This window comes from Pipistrellus kuhlii, unplaced genomic scaffold, assembly GCF_014108245.1.
Source record: "Pipistrellus kuhlii isolate mPipKuh1 unplaced genomic scaffold, mPipKuh1.p scaffold_m20_p_9, whole genome shotgun sequence".
Classification (NCBI taxonomy): domain Eukaryota; kingdom Metazoa; phylum Chordata; class Mammalia; order Chiroptera; family Vespertilionidae; genus Pipistrellus; species Pipistrellus kuhlii.
The window spans coordinates 19,518,524-19,540,342 of NW_023425595.1; the positions used below are offsets into that span (position 1 = coordinate 19,518,524).

General features: G+C 37.1%; 1 protein-coding gene across 2 annotated transcripts in view; it reads right to left on the reverse strand.

The window, feature by feature from the left end:
* The window catches only part of NELL1 (neural EGFL like 1), a 622,937-nt gene that overhangs the window by 365,326 nt on the left and 235,792 nt on the right, over positions 1-21,819 (reverse strand). The window lies entirely within an intron of this gene.

The window sequence follows — 21,819 nt, forward strand, 5'->3', positions numbered from 1 at the left end:
GCTCATCTTGGTCAGCCAAGTGGTGCTCCCACTGTGGGACCACCAAGGGGCAGCTCCTGAGTTGAATGTTTTCCCCCTGGTGGTCACTGCATGTCATAGCAACTGGTCGACTGGTCATTCTGGCCATTCTGCTGTTCTGTCACTGGGCTTTTATTACATAGGATAGCCAGTAAAGGGAGTAAAATTCCAAATATTTTTATAATTTTTCAAAAGAGAAAAACCTTATTGAACACTCCATTTGCAGCTTGCTCTTATACATGAGAATAATATATCAACTATTTACTTTTGTTTTGTTGCATATTTTCTACAATATTATTTCAAAGTCCACATTTTTTAACTATATAAATATATACAAACTAAATGTGACCCGTTTCTTGTAACTGGGCATTGTTCATTTTAATCTTCCTCTATTTTAAACAAGTGGGTAAACATAAAATACTAGATGCCCGGGGCAAGGATTTGAGCACCGGTGAGTCCCTCAGGGTGACCTGTAGAAATAGGGCCAAAACCAGCAGTCCAATGCTGCCTGCCACCCCTACCTGCCACTCCTGCTCATCCCAGCCCTGCTGCACCTGCTTCTCTGTACTAGTTATGGTTTCTAGGCTGCGGCAGCCAGCAGTGAGGCCTGAGTCTGGTGCCTATTGATCAGCTGAGCAGCACTCCCTCTGTGGGAGTGCACTGGCCATCATGGAGCAGCATCTGCATTGACTGTCTGCCCCCTTGTGGTCAGTGCACATCCTAGTGATGAGTCAAATGGTCAAATGGTTGAATGGTCACTTAGGCTTTTATGTATATAGATTGATATGATATCCTAAAGATAAATTCCAGAAAATTGCTGGCTCAGAGGACATGAAATACTTTAAGACTTGATGAACACTGACAAATGGCTATGTTTGCAAAATTGAAAAATGGCATCTAATTATTTCAATTGGCATGAATTTGTTTATCAGAGAAGTTTAACAGTTTTTAATGAACTGTGCTCTTTTATGAAGTGCCTTCTTAAATGTTTTGGTTTGTGTTATATTTAAATTTCACATTATCTTTTGCCTTATTGATTTGACAGTCTTCGTATACTAAAAATATACTCAGGCATATGTATTACAAATCAGTTTTTTGGACTTCACTCTTAAAACCTTCAAACTTTGAAATTCAGAAACCCACCTTTCTTGCCCTTTTCCTAGACATTTCTTAAATTTTTCAGACCATTGCTACCCAAATATTTTTACCATGAAAAATCACTGGCATTATTTAGGCTGTAGATAGATGCCAATTATTGTTTTAAATAACATTTTTATCATCCAGTCTTTGTGTAACCTCAGGAAGTAACTCACCATCCCTGCATTTCAGTTTCCATATCTGTGCTAGACAATTTCTAATACCCTTTCTGCTTCTAAAAGTCAATAATTCAATGTATTGGCAAATACTGAAATTTTCATTTTGTGTGCATGTGGTTTTAGAGGAGCATTTATTTTTAAATTTAATAAAAGTAAAATGGAATTTAATGAAGAGAAAAGCTTGCTAAAGCAACTGACTTATTAAAAGCATATACTTTCTACTCAGCGTGAAAATCTAGTTGGCCTCAAATGAATGCCCATATGAAAGATGGGTCCTCCAGAAGGCTGTGTTATAATCACAGGTTGTTAGAATTCCAGAAAAGTTCCCTGAAGTTTAAATAACCCACCTCATCTTTCATATGATGACTCTGAGGCAGACAGGGAAGCTAACTAATAGGTCGCATAGGAAGTCAGAGGAAATCTTGAATGGGGACCCAAACCTCCTTTTTTCTGAGGGTAATTCTTCTGCTTTGGTACACTTTTAGCCTTAGATTCCAACTATTCAAAGTTCAACTTTTGAAAATTAGCAAATAAGGTCATATTATTAACAATGTCATGTCATAATGCCATGGCCAATATAATGTCATACGATTCACTGGAAGGGAGTTTCTTGGTTACATACAGGAATCCATGTAATTTAGATCAGCACTTAGAAGCAAGAGCTATGGAACTGCATTGGCTGGCTCCACCTCTTCTGCCACTGTGACCTCGGCAAGTAGCTAGACTTCTCTCACTTTGGTTTTCCTGTCCTCAAAATAGAGAATAGGAAGTACCTACTCACAACTGTGTTGTGAAAATGAAATGCTTTCATGCATGCTCAATGCTTGGCCCAAAGTCCTGAGAGTTAATAGTGCTCATTCAATGTTAGGGGTTCGGACTATTGAGATTTAGATATTACAATATTCCAAGATGTATGGAGTAGAAAGCAGTATTTTCCTCTATCCTTCTTATTGGCATACATCAAAAGGGATAATTTGAATAACCAAGAAGCACTTTTTACAAAAGTTTTTACTGAGTTTCTATGGGTTGTTCAGAATGATGCTGAGCTGTGTAAGGAACAGTGATAAAAGAGAAAGAATCCATGTTCAAATGTTTCCTCTTATAAGAGGCATCCATGAGCCACTGTTCCCCTCATGGCCATTTAAACAATCCCTCCTCAGAGTGTCCTCCACTTAATATGAAAGCAGTTAAAAAATAAAGCCATAGATCAATCTCCTTCCTAAATAGGACCAGTTAAAAAAGTTAAGTGAACTTTCTACTCATAATAGGGAACCATATACTTAACTACAAAATAACAAATCTATAAAGAGATATATAAGGCCTATATATAGAAGAAATAAACTTTAACATTTTATTAAGGGATATGAAAGTTGACTTCAAAAGAGAGATACTATATTTTTGTGAAGATGTCAATGCTCTCAAAATTACTTATAAATGTAATGCAATTCCAGTGAAAAATACATATTTGATATTTGATATAATAGAAAACACCTTTGGGAAAATCAAATAAGGAAGAAGAGTCAAGCAAGGTTTAAAGAAGAAAAAAAAAAAAAGGACAATGTTCAGTTCAAAATTTGTATAGCCTGTTGCTGAAAGCATAGTGCACAAACTATAAAAACTGAACTACTGACTTAAATATAAGTAGCTTTTTCTTATGATAAAAGGTATTCTAAATTAGCAATAAAATGAGGATTATTAAGTAATCAGTTGTGGTATGTTTGATCAACTATTTGAAAAAAAAAAATAACATTAGACCCTTACCTCACACCATAAGATGAGTTAAAGCACAAATAAAGAATTGCTTAAAATTAAACTGTAAAACAATGTAGAAATTAAAATAGTCTGTCAGTGAGGAATGCTTTCCTAATCACAAAGGCGAAGGCATAGAGCAAAAAAAAAAATGAAAATGTAAAAAAAAAAAAAAAGAGAGAGAGAGAGAGAGAGAGAGAGAGAGAGAGAGAGAGAGAGAGAACCAATGAACATGGACTATACTGTGGAGATTGCAGGGGGAAAATGAGTGGATGGAAGAGGGTGTGGGGGGTGGATAAATAGTGATGGGGGAAATAAAAAAACAAAAAGCAGTGATGACGAATATCTTAAAGATTTGCTGTTAATCAAAAATCTTCTGTCAATCCTAGAACACTGTAAACAAATTCAAAGGTAAATGACACACTTGGAAAACAACTGAACTTATTCTTAAGCCTTAAAAGGTAAAGATAAATACATTTTAAAAATAGGCAAAAGGAATGAATTTGCAATTCACAAAAGACATGGATATGTACAATATGCATATGAAAAACATTTAACACATAGTAATAAGAATCATTTAAATTAAAATAACACAGAGGGATTATTTACCCACCAAATTAGAAAGATTCAAAAGTTTAATATCATAAAAATGACCTGCTTGGGCTAAAAGCACTTATATACACTATATGGTTTGAACAGTCATACAATATTTGAGGACTATTTAGCAATATTTCATAAGAACTTTAACACAGTAGTGTCTGTTATATTTAACAATTCTATATGTTTAAGAAAGATAGAGATATTTACAAAAATGTGCATATAGTCAACACAGTTATTGTAAAAACTAGAGGCCCCATGTATGAAATTCATGCATGGGGAGGTGTGTCCCTTAGCCCAGCTTGTACCCTCTCCAATTTGGGGACTCCTCAAGGGATGTCTGACTGTCCTCTCACAATCCAGGACTGCTGGATTCCAACTGCTCACTTGCCTGCCTGCCTGATTGCCCCTAACCACTTCTGATTGCCAGCCTAATCACCCCTAACCACTCCCCTGCCAGCCTGATTGACACCTAACTGCTCCCCTTCCAGCCCAATTGCCCCTAACTGCCCTCCCCTGCCGATCTAGTCACCCCAATTGCCCTACCCTGCAGGCCTGGTTGCCCCCAACTGCCCTTCCCTGCTGAACATCTTGTGGTGGCTATCTTGTGTCCACATGGGAGCCGCCATGTTGTATGTTGAAGTGATGGTCAATTTGCATATTACCTCTTTTTTATATAGGATAGTAAGGCTTAGAGAATTATAATACACAGGAGGTATAATGCAAAAAGTCATTTAAACTTATTGTCTTAAATATTTAAGGTTGAAGAATGTATTATTAAATAGAAAAGTATTTCACCACATAGTAAATGAAAGTACTCATATTAAAGGAAGAAAGAGATAAAAACACATAAAAAGTGAGATACAAAGTCAGAGAGACAGAAATTTGAGAAGTGCATATCAAAATGTTAAATGTGTTTTATCTTTAGGTAATAGGATTATGGATGGCTTATTTTGTCTTTTGAGATTTTTCCATATTTCAAGTTTTGTGAAATCAAAATGTACTCCAGTCAGACCTCTGTATCCTTGTGTTCTACATCCATGGACTCAACCAACCACAAAGCATAGTTGTTTATTTTAATGTTGCATAGTTGCTAATGTGTACTATATAGCTAGGCCTGGAGACTGAGTCTGTATCAAACATGTAGAGACTCTAGTTTCTTCTCATTATTCCCTAAACTGTACATTATAACAACTATTCACAAAGCATTCACATTATTGGGCATTATAAGTAATATTGAGACGACAGGAGGATGTGTGTAGGTTTATGTGCACACCCTTTTATATTAAGGACGTGAGCATCTGTGGATTTGGGTATCACAGGAGGTTCTAGAACCTAATTCCCCATGGATACCAAGGAATGCATATACTTTTAAAATCAGGGATAGAAATAATATCTTGAAAGAGATATAAAAAATACCTACAAAATAGATAGATCACAGGGAAATAAAAGCTACATCAAGGATTTTATTGCTGCTGGTATTCCTATTGTTTAGATTTCATATAAAGAGCAATTGATTTTGACCAATAATCTGATTTGTCAGAAACATACATTCACTCAAGTAAGGCACCCTGCAGTCCAAAGGAAACCCACTGTAACCACAAAAACATGCCTCACACAAAGCAATACAAAGAAAAGCAATTTTGCCAAACAATTAGGGAAAGCCTCCAAGGCCTGACAATGGCCCCTGTTCCAATGGCCTCTAATAAAATGCAACCACTGGATCTCATTGGGTACAGAGACCAGAAAGTGAAAGAAGCTCCTCCTAGAGACTCTTGTCACTAGGACCCCTTTTCATCAACAGGACCTGACCCTCAGCAGCAGTGACAGCCCTGGAGAAGCAGGATGGCAGAGCTCTTTAGGAGTAGCCCCCTGAACCCCAAGTCTACAGAGACCTAGCCACCTGTCTGCTAGAATAAACCTGAGGCTCACAGAATGACAAAGTCACATGGCACCTTAGTGTCCCAGAGTCCAACCCCCACACTTAATAGATGAGAAAATGAGAAAATGAAGTCCCATAGAAGTTGACAGACTCTGAGGTCACCCTGGTGTTTCCTAATTCCAGCTACAGGAAACAACAATCATTAAAAAAAACCTTTAAAAAAAATGTTTGCGCCAGAAAGAAGCTCTTGTTGACCCTAAACCAAGCTGCATAAGCTGATCAGGGTGTAGGTGTACATACTGATGTGTCACCGCAGGTTCAGAAATAATTCCTCTGGTCGGAGTCAGATAACACTGGGTAGTCCTTTCAGAGTCTTTGCTATCTAACATTCACATGACACCTTATTAAACCAACTTCCTAAGAAAAAGCCAGTTTAAAACAGACTGCCTCAAAACTTACATCTATATAATTTATGAGTTTTAAGTAATCTCTATTCAGACTGTCACTTCCAAGAATCTAATTAAAATTATTAGTATACAGAAGAGAGGCGGAAGCAATTTGGAAAAGAATAAAAAGAAAAATGTGCGGATCTTCTCATTTCCTCATCTATCTCTGATACAGCAATGCCAAATAAAACCAAGCAGAGTCCTATTGCTTTAACTAATAGGACGATAGCAAACCATCACAAAATGGACACATAACAAGTGCTTGTGTGTTGGAGCTTGCCTTCTCTTGCTGCTTTTGGGAACTCTGAAAGCACCACCAAAGACAATGAAAAAACTAGGGAATAGGAAGAAGAGCCCACCATTGAGCTACACTCTCAGAGGGCACCGTTACTTAGAAATGGCTGGTCAGAAGTTTCATCAACAAAAGGGAGTGAGACTTCCTGGAATGCCTATAGGGGCTACACTGTTGGTAGTTGAGTCTCTCTCTCTAGGAATTTCAGCTGAGGGCCTCGTTTCCCAAGGTCAAGGCTTCTTCATGACATTGCACAAGGTCGCATCCAGTGACTGGTCCCTGCCCTGCCTAGTTGATACAATTCTGTTATTCCTGTGTAGGACAATTCTGCTAAGCATCCAACCCCAGAGCTGCCCCATGGAATTGGCAGAGGCTTTTCCTGCATCTGGGTACCAGTTCAACTTCTTCCTTTTTCCATCCCTCTTCTCTCCTTTCTTCACAGACATTGATTCTGGGAGCACTCACCAATGAAACTCCTGCATACCAAGAGATAGACGCTTTTGGGGAAACTGGACCAAAGACAGTCCCAGGAGCACTGCTTGGCAGATGGGAATAATAACGGGCAGTGGTTGAGGATGTTTCCATCACCCAACAGGATGGAGACAGGCAAGGAAAATGATAAGAAGCCATCAGAAGCATGATATTTTAGAAGTTCATAAAATGAGAAGAATCCCAAGGAATTAAAATTAGTTGATAAACAGTGCTAAACGCCATGTGACTATGTCCCATGGTTTGTATAGGGCAGAGAAAGCAAAAAACATGTTTGGCCACAATATTGAAAGGTCAACCCTAAGTTGCAGGAGCCAGAAAATAAATTTAAAAAGTTAAAAATAAATAAGTGGAAACAAAACAAAAACTCCTTTCTCTGAAGGGTGAAGAGCAGAGTAGGAGAGTGCAGTCCTGTTGTTCAAGAGAGGACTGAAGAGACAGGCGAGGTCAGCAGACTGAATGAGGCACAAACCTCCATAGTTAGGCATGCAAATGAGAATCTAACTAATGACCTGAATGTCTGGAAGTTACTTTGGAATTTTCAGTTGTTCTCTATGTTAGTTCCAGCAGAACTTTCTGATGGCAGCTAATATTTTTTAAAAAAATTACAGGAGGCATTCTGTGTGTGTTTTTTTTGTTGTTGTTGTTTGTGATTCTATGAGAATTCTGTGTTCAAAATATTGAAAAATATTTAGAAATGTTATGACATTTTTTAATGAATATAAACATTTTAAAGAAATAGACTGCTTTCTGAGAAACACATAAGCACAGATTGATTCAGAAGTATAAACTAATCTAAATCAAACAGCACATAAAAAATGTAAAGGCATCCAATAGTGATTTTCAAAAAGCTTTCAGACCTACTTTCACCAGAAAAAATGTTTCAGACTTCAAAGTTACTGATAACCCCTATGCTATGTAAAGGGATGGGGAGGGGGAGTAGATGTTTCCTGATAAGCACAGTCCTGTGTTAGGACTGATGAAAAGGTAAAAAAAAAAAAAAAAAAAAAAAAAAAAAACAGAACACAGAAGAACCTAAGTATGCTAGGGCAAGCCTTAGATGATAAGAGAGAAAACTAGAGAGGTACTGGGGACTATATTCATTCACTTGTATTCTCAGCTATAGTGTAACCTTTAGACTACATGTTAACTGGTTTGGTAGACAAACCAAGTGAAGCAGCCTCAATCAGCCCTCAGCAGCCGGCTAAACTTTCTCCCTAATGCATTTTATTAACAAACCTTGATATGACAACAGTAACAATTAGAAAAGCAGTTCCAAGATAAAAGCCAATTTATTAGAGTTATAAGCTACTAGAAAGTAGTTATTTTAGAAATTTAGAAATTTTAAACCTGAAATGTTAAAGTATATACAACTATTAAAATGATATGCATTTAGTAATGCAAGAATGTCTTAATATTAAAAAATCTATTAATAAACTATATGAGATCATGAATTCATCTATTAATAACCAATAGGATCGAATAAGTGCCTGAAATGATGTGATAAAATTTGACAACAGATTGTTGTGAAATACTAGGAAAATTCCCATTAAAATCGATCAATTAAAAAACAAGATGTCTACTATCTTTTTATTTTCACTATCATTTTTTTAAACATTAGTTACCATGGGCCAGTAAATTCACAAATATCAACTGAAAAGGAAAAGATATAATTGGTAACATTTTGCATAAAATATAAAATACATGGGTGCTTTGTTTTATTTTACCTAGGTTTCCCAAAATCAATTGGGTTCATAGAACCCTAAAGGTTGCTGGGTACATTCTCAGGAAACTCCAGTACTCAATAGTGGCTTTGTATTTATGTTTTTATATCTCTGATCATCTAAAATGTAAATATAAGCTTTTTAAAAATCTACAGTGGATGAATGGGTATAGCTGGATTTGGCCTACAGGACATAGATGATTATAACTGTGAATAGCCACATGCTTTGTCCCCAAGTACTGCTATTTTAATTTTTGAGTCCTCATAAGGAAAGAACAAAGTCAGACTTAACATATAAGTTTTGCATTTTCATCAAGTGATGAGAACAATGAAAAGTGGGATGAGAATGAACTTTCACAATGAACTTGATGTCTGAGACATGCTGAACCCAGCAACCCCGAGGTAAGGCAGTCAGGACGCTGTCACATCTCAAACACACTTTTGAATGCAGTAAGATAATCTAAACTAATAAAAGAGAAATATGCAAATTGACCATACCTCCATGATGCCCAGCAGCCAATCAGGAGTGAGTATATAAATTAACCCAACAAAGATGCTGGGTTGGTTTGCATAAGCAGGTGCAGAGTGACTGGGAGGGTCAGAACGCCTACTATGAATGGGAGGGAGGAGGATGGAAGGAATTGCAGGGTAGCCGAGAGGGAAGCCAGGGGAAGGAAGCCTATTCTTGCATGACTCTATGTGCAACAGGCCTCTAGTTTATAATAGTGTACAATGAATATTGTTATTTTGACTTTTATTAGTTTTGTGTTTTATGATTAAGAGCTACCAGGATAAAAAGTACATTTTTAGTTCAGGTGTTTCTGTTTTAGAACCGTTATTCTAATTATCCTCGAAAATAATTTAAATCACAAGTTGTCCAAAATATTTTTCCTTTAAAAACTGATCCAGACCTTACTTAAATTTAAGAAACACAACCTTAGACAATCAATTAAAATGCCTTTAATACTAATTTTAAAAAAGTTTGATGATAAAGACAGATACAAAGTGAATATACCAAAATCAATAACATGCTTAAGCACCAGCAATAAAATGGTAAAAATATAATAGAAAAATATAATCACCATATTAGCAGCACAACCAAAGATAATGAGAAATAACATTAAGAAGAAATATTAAGGCAGGACATATGTTTTGGGGGCAGGGAGGGGAGTGTGGGACTATAAAACTTAACTTTAGAAACTCAAGAGTACCTGAATAAATGGAATAGCATTTGGAATACAACTAAATAATGTTTAAAAGGCAATTATTCTAAAATTTAATTATATGTTTAATTCAATTCAATTAAGTCAACATGGATTTATTACTGAAGTGTGACCATGTAGGAGTAGAAAAATAAAATAGTGAGAATGGTTAAGAAAGTCTCACAAAAAGTAAGAAACGAAGATGTGGTAGGGAAAAAAGTTACAAAATAGAATTAAAGGTAATCAATTTAATTACTAATAAACAAGTATCTTTTTACCAGAACTTCCTTGAGTCTTCTACTTCTGTCTGTTTCTGGGGAAGAGGAGTTATAGAAAGGCATATAGTATTTACCAAATTTTTTAAACAAACAAACAAAACACTTCTTTATAAAAACAGTCCCTATACATCTCCAGTACAACATAAAGCACAGCTTGAGAAATGCTCAAAACACTACAAATGAAAGAGCCTCCTGGACAATCAGTTTCTTGACCTCTGCACTCTTTTCCTCTAATCTACTTTAGCCATTCACACCATTAGTCATACCCTGGACTTCCTCATCAACAGAAATTATACTACCTCCAACAATCTCATTTCAAGCCTTTTATATTCAATTCAAACCACTCTCTCTCCTGTTTTCAGCTCACTTGAATTGCTTACTTCTGCCACATCCTTCTATCTCTTGGGGGCTGTCATTCCTTAATCTACCATCTATGTTCTAACTGTTCATTAGCCTCTGCCCTCTTTACATTGCCCTGTATACTAGCTTAAATTCTGTGTCTTTCTTTTCTTATTAAATTTATTGGGGTTATTTGATTAAATTATGTAGAATTCAAGGGTACAATTTTATGACATATTGCATGTGTGCCACCACCCAAAGTCTAATATTCTTCTGTCACCATGTACAGTTCATCCCAAACAAAAATATACACACTTTAATAGCTCGATTTTTAAAATAAAATGTATTTTAATAATAAACAATGTCTTTAAAGTTATTCAATGTGTATATTCATTTTTGGGTGACAACCTATATTTGACCCCATTTACCTTTCACTATCCCCAAAACCCCTATTTCCTCCAGTAATAATTTTTGTCTGGGTTTATGAGATTTTGTTTTTCTTATTTGTTCATTTGTACCTTTCAGTTCTATATCCCACCTAGGAGTGAAATCATAAGGTTCTTGACTTTTCCTGTCTGACTTATTTTGCTTAGCATAATAGTCTCAAAATACATTCATGTTGTTGCAAATGGTAGTATTTCATCTTTTCTTATGGCTCAGTTATAATGGAATATTACTCATCCATGTCTTCTTTTCAATCATTACCCTAACCTCCACCACCACCCTGCCACCCCCATGGCCATATGTTCCTCTGTATACTTGTTTAGGCAAAGTTCTAAAACTTATGAAATCAATTTTCCACCTTTCTTTGCCTTCACACAATCAATTGAAAGTTTCAAAAAAAATCAAATTCCCACAATCAGTCTAAGGTAGCATCAAATGGACATTCCTATACATTGCTTTTAGCCTCTCTTCCTCACCTCTGAGAAGACTAGTCAAGACTTCTCCTCTTGAGGACTATATCTACCCAGCAGCTCTCATCTGATGACTCCACTTCCCCTTCCACAGAGAAAACAAATTGCCTCATATAGAAACACTCTCATCTTTCTGCCATCAAACTGACACTCCATCTGACATCTGTCTTTCATTTGTGATAAGATAAAATGAATGCCCCCACCAAAGGGATGTTTTTTTACTTGCCATCTAGATGCCATACCACTTAGCCCCTAAAGGATCCCATTTCTTGGGCATCACAATTATCTCTTCTATCATATCTTTCCCATCCATGCTTGTACATGCTCTGATGCCTCTCAGCCTAAAAAAATGAACATATGTTTACATAACCAAACAAAAAGTTCACCTTGTTCCTGATCTGTCCTCTGCCACCAACCCATTTTTCTGTTATCCTTGAAATCTCAAAAGAGTTGCCTGCATGTGCTTCTCCACAATCTTACTTTTAATTCTGCCCCAACCACTCCCAAGTAAACTGCTCTTAGACAAAATCCCCAACAGACCTTTTGTCAAATCAAATAGATACGTTTCTGATCTCCTAATGTTTCTTGGAAGCATGTGACACAAATAACTCTTCTTTAAAACCTTTTCCTAGGCTTCTGCCTTCTTATCAAAGTCACCTTCTATATCACTGGCCACCATTTATCAGTCTCCTTTGCTGGCTCCTCCATCTCCACCCAAACTCAAATCTTCAATAGTCTCCAGGATTTGGACTAAGCCCATATCATTCTTTCTTGATGATCACAACCATTTTTATGACTTCAAATATCACATATATCTTGATAACTCCCAAATTTATATCTCTGGTGTAGACTTCTCCTTTGAACTTGATATTCATTATGTCCAACCTCCTACTACTTGTCTTCACTTAAGTATTTCACAGGTATCTCAAATAAAATACTTGAATGTCCCCTCTTCAAATGAAACCATCAACCACATAATTACCAAAGCCAGAAATGTTGTGATCATCCTTGACACATCCTTTTAGTTTACTCCACTATATTCAATCTATCAATGAGTATTACTTATTTAAATGTATCCCACTTTTTATCCATCCTCACTGCTCCCACACAATCACCATCCTCTGCCTAGGGTGGTTCACTGGAGTCTTTGTTCCACTGTGGCCTCCTCCAATGCATTTTTTATGAACAGACATTGAATCATATAAAAATCTAGGTCACATATTCTGCCTCTGCTTAGGATCTTTTAGTAGTAAATCATTATACTAATAAAAATTTAAAAATTACTTAACATAGCTCCCAACCTCTTCAAAATATGTACTCTGCTGGCCTCCTCAACTTCGTTATATGCCTCTTTCCCCATATTTCTCTAAGCAAAAGACACTTTCCTATTTTATTTCTTTGTTTTCTCATGTATAATAATATCCACCTGCCACACCAAAATGCAACTTTCACAAATTCAGAACCAGGCCTTGTCAATCTCTTTACTGGTGTATCCTCTGCAATGAGCAGAGATGCTTGGCCATTGCAGGTTCACAATAAATATTTTATTTATTAGGGATACATTACTTAATATTAGATATGTTTCACATATAAAATTCTATAATACATCATCTGTGTATTTAATTGTGTAGTGACCATGCAAAATCACATATTTTTTGTTAGTGAATGAACAGAGTACTCTTTAAAATGCCTATACACTACTCTTACCCCAAATAGCACTACCAAAATTTTTTGCAACCATCTTTAGCTCTTTTAAAAAAAATAAAACTTTTCATAGTCATGTCCCATTTCCTCCTTGATGAATTATTCATAGCCCCATAAGCAACTCTCAATGTGATTATGAGAATTTCAAAAGCTGCTTCCATGCACTGTTATTTCTGGGTCCTCAATTTACCAAAAGGCATGTTGCTTCATTAAAAATGGTAGTAGGGGGGTGTATTCCAATGGAAAAAAATCTCACAAAGCTTGACCTGTGTTATCCATGTTACTGCCATGGTGATGAGCCAAATACATGGCTTAGAATGTGTGTCAGCAACAGTCCCCTGCCCTCCCATTTACCTCTCACCAGATGTTTTTGAGCATCATCACCCACATGTCCCCCAGGCCTGCGTGGCACATAACTAGCGCTCACCAACAAGAAATGAAAGAAAGGCAGCTGCACTGAGGAAGCCACTGTCTCCAGAGCGGGTTCCATTTCAGTCTCCTGGTGCTGAGAGTTCTGACTTCTCTGTGTCTGGGCTCAGCTTTTGGCATTGCTTTAAACTATTTGGACTGAGATCACTGTTGACTTTGTCATAGATATGGCTCCACAGAATGACTAAATTCATTAATACCTGTGAATATTTATTTTCCTAGCCCCTGTCCCATTGCTTTCAAAACCCTGTCTTCCCTAAGAGCTGAAGAGCAGAGCAGATTGGCTCAGTATCCAAAAATAGGTCCATGGAACATGAGGAATATATACATATGTTCAGGGGTCTAAGTCCTATACAGTACAATACATTTGGACAATAACCCTACCATGTTAGTGTAAGTATGTTTGGGATTATTCAGATGAACTCTTACTGAGTTCCACTACACAACTTCTGTGTCCATTTTTGTTTATTTACAATGGGTTGTGCTATGAGATGGTAGTGTAAGTACAGTTAGCAAAGAGAGGTGGACATAATTGCTAAAGAATGTATTTAACCCAAGTGAGGCCAAATGGTATTTAGAACATGCTTTTCAAAAGAAGACTTCTACAGCAATCCTGAGAAAATAGAACAAAATAGGTGGGATCTCAATATTAAACTATAACATAAAGCCACTGTTTTCAAAACTGCCAGGCACAAGAACAGACATATAGACCAATGGAACAGAACAGAGAATGAAAAAATCAACCCAAGCCAATATGCTCAATTAATATTTGACAAAGGAGGCAAGAGCATACAATGGAGTCAAGACAGTCTCTTCAATAAATGGTGTTTGGGAAAATTAGACAGATACTTGCAAAAAAATGAAACTAGATCACCAACTTGTCCCATACACAAAAATAAACTTAAAATGGATAAAGGACTTAAACATAAGATGGAAAACCATAAAAATCTTAGTGGATTTTACAAGCAACAAAATATCAGATATATGTCGTAGCAATATCTTTACTGATATAGCTCCTAAGACAATGGAAACTAAGGAGAAAATAAACAAATGGAACTACGTCAAAATAAAAAGGTTCTGCACAGCAAAAGAAACGATAAACAAAACAACAAGAAAGCCCACTGCATGGGAGAACATATTTGCCAATGTTATCTCCGACAAGGGTTTAATCTCCAAAATTTACAGCGAACTCATACAACTTAACAAAAGAAGGATAATACAATCAAAAAATAGGCAAAGGGCCTAAATATACACTTTTTGAAAGAGGGCATATACCTGGTAGAAGGCCAAGAGACATATGAAAACCTGCTCAAAGTCACTAATCATCTGTGAGGATGGCTATCATCAACTAATCAACAAATGGCAAGTGCTGGCTAGGGTATGTAGAGAAAAATAACCCTCATTCACTTCTGGTGGGAATGCAGACTGGTGCAGTCATTGTGAAAAATAGCATGGAATTTCCTTAAATTTTTAAAAATGAAACTCCCATTTGACCCAGTAATACCACTCCTAGGGATATATCTCAAAAAATCAGAAACACCAATCAGAAAAGATATATGCACCTCTATGTTAATAGCAACAGAGTTTACAATAACTAAAATAACAGCCTAAGAGTCCATCAGCAGATGAATGAATTAAAAAATGGAGGTACATCTACACAATGAAATATAATACTATGCTGCAGTTAAAAAAAAAAAAAGGAACTCTTACCATTGGTAACAGTATGGGTGGACATGGAGAGCATTATGCTAAGTGAAATAACCCAGTTTTAGAAAGACAAATATCACATGATCTCACTCATTTGTGTAATATAATGAACAACATAAACTAATGAACAAAAGTAGATCCAGAGACAGAGAAGCATCAAGTAGACCATCAACTCTCAATGAGAAGGCAGGGGAGAGGGGAGGTAAGAGATCAACTAAAGGACTTATATGCATGCATATAAGCAAAACCAAAGGACACAGACAACAGGAGGGTGAGGGCATGTGCTGGGGAGTGGGAGTGGCCAGGTAGAGATCAATGGGGGGAAAAGGAGACATATGTAATACTTTAATCAATAAAGAATAAATATATAAATAATAAAACATTATTAGTTTCAATAAACACACACAAAAGACAATGACTTACTAGTAACAGTGGTTCAGATACTGAAAGTGAAGACAAATGAGTGATCAGGCCACAATGTGGATGTATACCTCATATCCAAAAAGCCTGGGTCTTAGGATCCACGCTATGTACACACCACCGGCACTGATTTAATTTCAGACCAATGCTATCCCTAGTCCTGTTGCATCGGTGTAATTAATTCATGTTTTATTGGTCTGTGGTTTTGTTTACACTTCACTAGTAAATTGGTTTGCCTCAGTGGTTGTTTAAGAGCTGTAATTATCAGGAATATATACCTGAATTTATGTTTCCCCATATTTAAGAACTACTAGAATAAACATATTTAAATTAAGCTCTATGATTTTGTTTGCTTGCTTTTCCCTTTTAAAAGTTTGTGAATGCTTATGCAGGATAAAAAGCATTATGTTTGGAAAGAGATCAAAACTCAAATCCCAGCTTTGCCAGCAACTTAGCCATACTGTCTCCTGGAGCAATTTACACATTCTCTTTGAAACACAGTTTCTCTGGAATGGCCATAGTATTATGAAAGATGCTATGTGCTAAGCGCCCACCCTGCAGACAGTGAGAAATAAAGTTTACCTTCCCTGTACTTGACTTTCTGGCTTTCTGCTTACTTAAAATTTTAAATATCCATTGATTGTTGACCCATGAGTACTCGCATTACATTAGTTTTAAGCCTTTATATTTTTATAACAGATAACTGTTGTGATAACTTGTAACAATTTTGAAAGGTAAGCAATTGAGACATTATTAGCCTGATCTTGATGTGGAAAATGAATTTTAAAGCAGGAAAGTGACTGATTGAGGGACATGCATTGCCTTGTGGTAGGTGGAATAGCTTGGACTCGGCTCCTACAAGACTTTCACTCAAGTGCCACTGTTCTCTCCACTAGACTGTGTCCAGGGTACAGTCAAAGGAGCCCTCTAAATTCTCTCAATGTAATGTTATGCTGTGGTTTCCCAACTGATACAAGAAGGGGTCTGGCTATTTCATAAATAATGTACATACGCAATTTATAAGGCAAAAGAAAGTTGAAACAGTGGACAACCTTGACGGGGGACACTGATTTTAAAGTAAGGACACTGACAATTCCATTTTTCCCTTCCTTTAATGGTTCTGCTCACAATTGCATCCTTTTAGAACTTAAGGCCTATTACCAATTCATGCTGCAAAGAGGTTGTGTAATGGTTTTTAAAATTATATTAGGCCAGAGAACAGCTTTTTCCCCCTAATTATCCAAGATAATGTGAGTGATAAGTACTTTAAGCATTGGACGTGAAACCACAGGTACAGTTGAATGTCCACTGAAATTAGGGGAACCACTCACTCTTATTTTTTTCATCCAAGATTAGCTATAAGGGCCAAAGAAGTCAAAGACTGGCTAACATCACTGATAGTGAAATTCTGGTTTCCAAGCAGACATAAAATTCCCTGGGAGAACACCAGATCTTACCCTGTTCTCAGATCAAAAAGTGCCCAAGCCAGCATACCAACAAATCCATGTCTTCAAGATCACAATGGTGACAGTGATTGAACATAGGGACACTACAAAGATTAGAGACATGTGATGCCACATTTGTACACATCCACTTAGATGATATTATTTAATTCCTTCAAAATGTAGACAAAGATGAGCCTGCATTTAAAGATGAGATGCTTACATTTAATAGAGAAAATAATCACAAGTAACAGAAATGTCCAAACAGTAATTATATAGCTTATTCTACCCTTATGATAGGACATTGTTCAGCCAGTAAGTTGATGTTTACAAAAAAATTCTAAGGACATTCTTAGAATAAATAAATAAAAAATTTAGTGGTGTATGTCACTTGATTCCATACCTATGGGAACAGGAAACTTAGTCTGAGTAGCTGTTGATTGGACCAAGGACATGGACTATTTCTGGGCTCCTACAACAGGGTCATGTGCAGGATATTCCCAGCTACTCGCTAACTGTCATGGACTCACCAAGTGTGCATCTACCCAACTTCCACATGGAGCCCAGCATGAGTTGAGCTGGGCATAAAGGGTTTCCCCTCTGTTAGCCCCTGTATGGAGATGCAATAATGCCAAACCTACTATTTCACTGCACCTTTCTGTTCTGCACAAGGAAAACTGACCCAGTAGGCAATGATGATGTTTGATAGTTTTAACACAGATCTTCCCCAAAATAATGAATTTTTCCCCATTCAGAAAATCATCAAGCACTGGTAACTTTTTCTTTATAGAGCTTGTATGAAATTTCTCTAAAGGCACAGTAAACATGAGCTTTAAAAAGAAAAATTCCTCAGGGTTTCTCTCATCTAGAACTCTCTCCCTGTCTCTCAACAGAGCACCTCCCATTCACCTCTGACCTGACATCTACTTCCCATTTAGTCTTACTCCAGCTCCTTGTACCTCCTTAATCTTCAATTCTTCCTCATCCTCTAACCCAGTGTTACCAGAATTGTTATGTTAATATGGCTTGCTACAGTCTAAATTAAGGAATTTATACCAGACTAAACCAGCATGCTATTTCCTTCATAAATAATGTAAAAAAACAACTGCAATGCAAGAAACAAACAAAATGATCACCCAAAATAAGCAGCATACTTAGTGATTTAATTGGTTTACATTCCAGAGTATGCTGCTTTTCTTGCCATGGACTAGTAGCAAACATTTTTGGAGCAACATCAGTCCACATACCACACTTTGAGTTGCACTGCTCTACCTCTTTCCACTTTTTCCAAAATTTTAGTTCAGACAGTGATAAATGCATTGGCTAAAATAAAACAGGGCAACAAACCAGGATGGGCAAGAAAGAATTATATTAGAAGGTGACTTCTGAGTTAATAAGAAAAAGCTAATCAAACAAAGATCTGGAGGAACAATTTCCAGGTAGAAGAAACAGCCAGTGCAAAAGTCCTGGGATGGGAGATAAAAAGTTAAGTAAAAATATGACAGGATTATGTGCTAGTGGATTTTAGAAATCACCTGGGCTAGAGTTTCCCAAAGAAAGTACTACAGCTCCACAGGATGGTAAGTGGTTTCACATTTTCCAAAAGTTCCCTGGTCAGGCAAGTTTGGGAAAAATTGAATTAATTAAGTTTAAATTGTGTGTGTGTGTGTGTGTGTGTGTGTGTGTGTGTTTTAATTCAGTTGCTATTGTACATCATGAATCTCCAAGTGTTCCCTGGAAGTAGGTTCAGGCCTGCTGTCCAACACTGTAATTTTATGAGTGAGAAACTAAGGTTCAAAGACAGTCAATGACTTGACCCACATCCAGTGGTGCACTGATAAATGTTTCACAATCGCTTCTCCGCCACCGCCTCACCAACACCAGCAGATACATGCTTACTGTGACAGGCATGCTTGCCCTCTGGTGTTCATCTCCTGGTGCTCAGACCTTTGCATATGCTTTCCCCTTTGAATGTGGGTACGCACAACCTTGCACAGGTGATGGGATATCACTTCTGTGATTAGTTTCCATTGTACAAGAGTCCCCTGTGCTAATGGACTCTCACTAGAGACTCTGTTTCTCATGAATTGGCCTTTAGAAAATAAAGCCCACGTGGAAGGGGCTAATGGCGGCCTGCAGGTGACATCCAGAAAGATGTCAGAGCCTTCATTCTTAACACTGCAGGGAAATGAGTTCTGCCAACAATCTGAGGGAGCTTGGAAGGAGATCCTTTTCAGTTAATTCTCCAGACAAGAACACAGCCCTGCTAACACCTTGCCTGAGCCTCGGGAGATCCTGAGGAAAGAGCCCAGCTAATCTGTGCTGGGCTCCCAAGCCACAGAAACTGAGAAGTAATAAATGTGTGCTGTTTTAAGCCGATAAGTATATGGCAAATAATTCTGTAGCAATTCCATTAACTAATACACACACGTCTATGCATATATTTACTACCGTTCTACTGCTATATAGTACTGCTATGTAGTGCTAAATATAATAAAGTATGCAATAGTCTTTATTATATATAGCCACTTGCTTCTCAAAAAAAAATGCGTCTGGTGATTTTTGCTGAATTACAGCATCCATAATCTATGGTTGCAACTGATGAGTAAGTGAGGTTTCAGCATGAATGTTGGTTGATATTTTTATTTACACGAATGTGCAGGATGAAAGCGAAACAACCAACACATATTTCAAAACTTCCTTCAATTGCCAGGGCTGAGAGACTTCTTTGCTGAATTGCAAAACAGGTTTTGAATCCTCAAATGCTATTTCTCCCATTTTTACTATTCACAGTGTAACTACTACAGACATGAAAAGCTTTGAAGTTTCCTGGTATTATTAACACTTTCTCCATCACTCTGCTTGGAATGAGCCAGATGTCAAGAAACATTTTCAGGGGGCGGGGAAAAAAGATAGTAAATATTTTAGACTTTAGACTTTGCAGACCACTTATGCCTGTGGTCATATATTCTTTGTTGTGTGTTTGTTGTTGTTGCTGTTTGTTTGCTGTTACAACCTTTAACAAATATTAAAAAGCATGCCTAACTCTCTGAATATACAAAAATAGTCCTGGGCTGGTTTTCTTTCATAGACCATAATTTTTCAAGTACTCGTCAAAGAAACAATTACTCAAAGAAACACTGATTTGTAATATTTGCCAATTTCTGTGATGTCAATACTTCTACCGTGGTCACTTTCAAACCCCTGACATGAGGTCACTAAATGTGGAGTTGAGGAGACACGCACAAAGCCCACCATTTGTCAGTCTGTTCAGGCTGCCATGGCAAAATACCAAGGATCAAGTGGCTTAAACAACATAAATTTATTTTCCCACAGTAGTTCTGGAAGATGAGAAGGCTCAGATCAAGATGCAGGCACATTTGGTTTGTGCTGAGGGCTTTCTTCCAGAGAGAGAGAGAGAGAGAGAAGGGAAGAGGGTAGGGGAGGGAGGGGGAGAGAGAGCTCACACCAGGACTCCAATATCTCTTCTTCTAAGGACAACTAATCCTATTCTATCAGGACTCTGATGACTTCATTTTTCCTCAATTACCTCCTTATCTATCCCCAAAGTCAGGCACATTGGGGATTAGGGCTTCAACCTATGAATTTTATTAGGACACAGTTCTATCCATAGTATCTTTAGAGAGCATTTCCACATACAGATATAAGATCATAGATAATAATAGTAAAAGTGGAAGAAATAATTAGGAAGTGATGAGTTTTCAGTAGTAATTACCTTTTTTTTCTTTATATAATTTAATTGTAAATTGATGTCATTTAATTTTAAATATGGACTGTGTTAGACAACTGGCTCTCAAGACTCCTGAATATCTCCTCAATGCCCAGTACAAGTCAGTTCCCGCCATCCCTGCCGAAGCTGGTTAGCACCAGAGCTGATTCTGGAACCCGTATTTGTAAGCCTGGTGTTCTTTCTTCTCTCCCCTTCCGCAAATAGCCGAGACAACACTGCTAGTACATACACTGTTTACTGCCAAAAGGAAAAACAACCAAACTCTAGCCTTTGTGACAAGTCATTTCTTTTCCCAAGTTTTAAAAGGTATAAAGACACAGATTTTTATCCCACGGCCTATAAATATTATAGCTGGATTTCTCATTAAATACATAATTTCTATGCTCATTTACTATTTGATTTATTGCTAGTCCAGAATTTTCTTTTTTCTTTTTTTTAAATTTACTTTATTGAATTTTTACAGAGAGGAAGAGAGAGGAATAGAGAGTTAGAAACATCGATGAGAGAGAATTATCGATCAGCTGTCTCTCGCACACCCCCTACCGGGGATGTGCCAAAAACCAAGATACTTGCCCTTGACTGGAATCAAACCCAGGACCTTTTGGTCCGCAGGCCGACACTCTATCCACTGAGCCAAACTGGTTTCGGCAGTCCAGAATTTTCTTGGCCAAACTTTGATAAAGTGCCATCTTAAAGAAATATTATAAACCAGTAGTCTCCCAAACATCTATGCATTAGAATCAACAGAAGATGCTTTATAAAATGATATACCCACGAAAACTTAGTAGCATATCACAATTTGGGAGGAATGGTCCCCAGGAACCCCTCATTTTAACAAGTGCTGATGGTGATTCCAATGTAAACAGGACAGCATCTGTTGTCCGATACACGTTTGAGAAGTATTGGCATAAATGATAAAGTTAGTCTAAAGAATGAGCCATCCAGCAAGCCCAGTGTGTCGTATTCTTTCATACACCTTCCCAGGGATCCTTTTCAATTCTATCTGTATTGATCTTTACAGCACTGCTTTGTTTCAGTCCTGCAGAGAGTATGAATAAGATATAATTTCACTAGCTTTCTTATAAAGGTTAATAAGGCAAAACTGTAAGCATACAATGTTT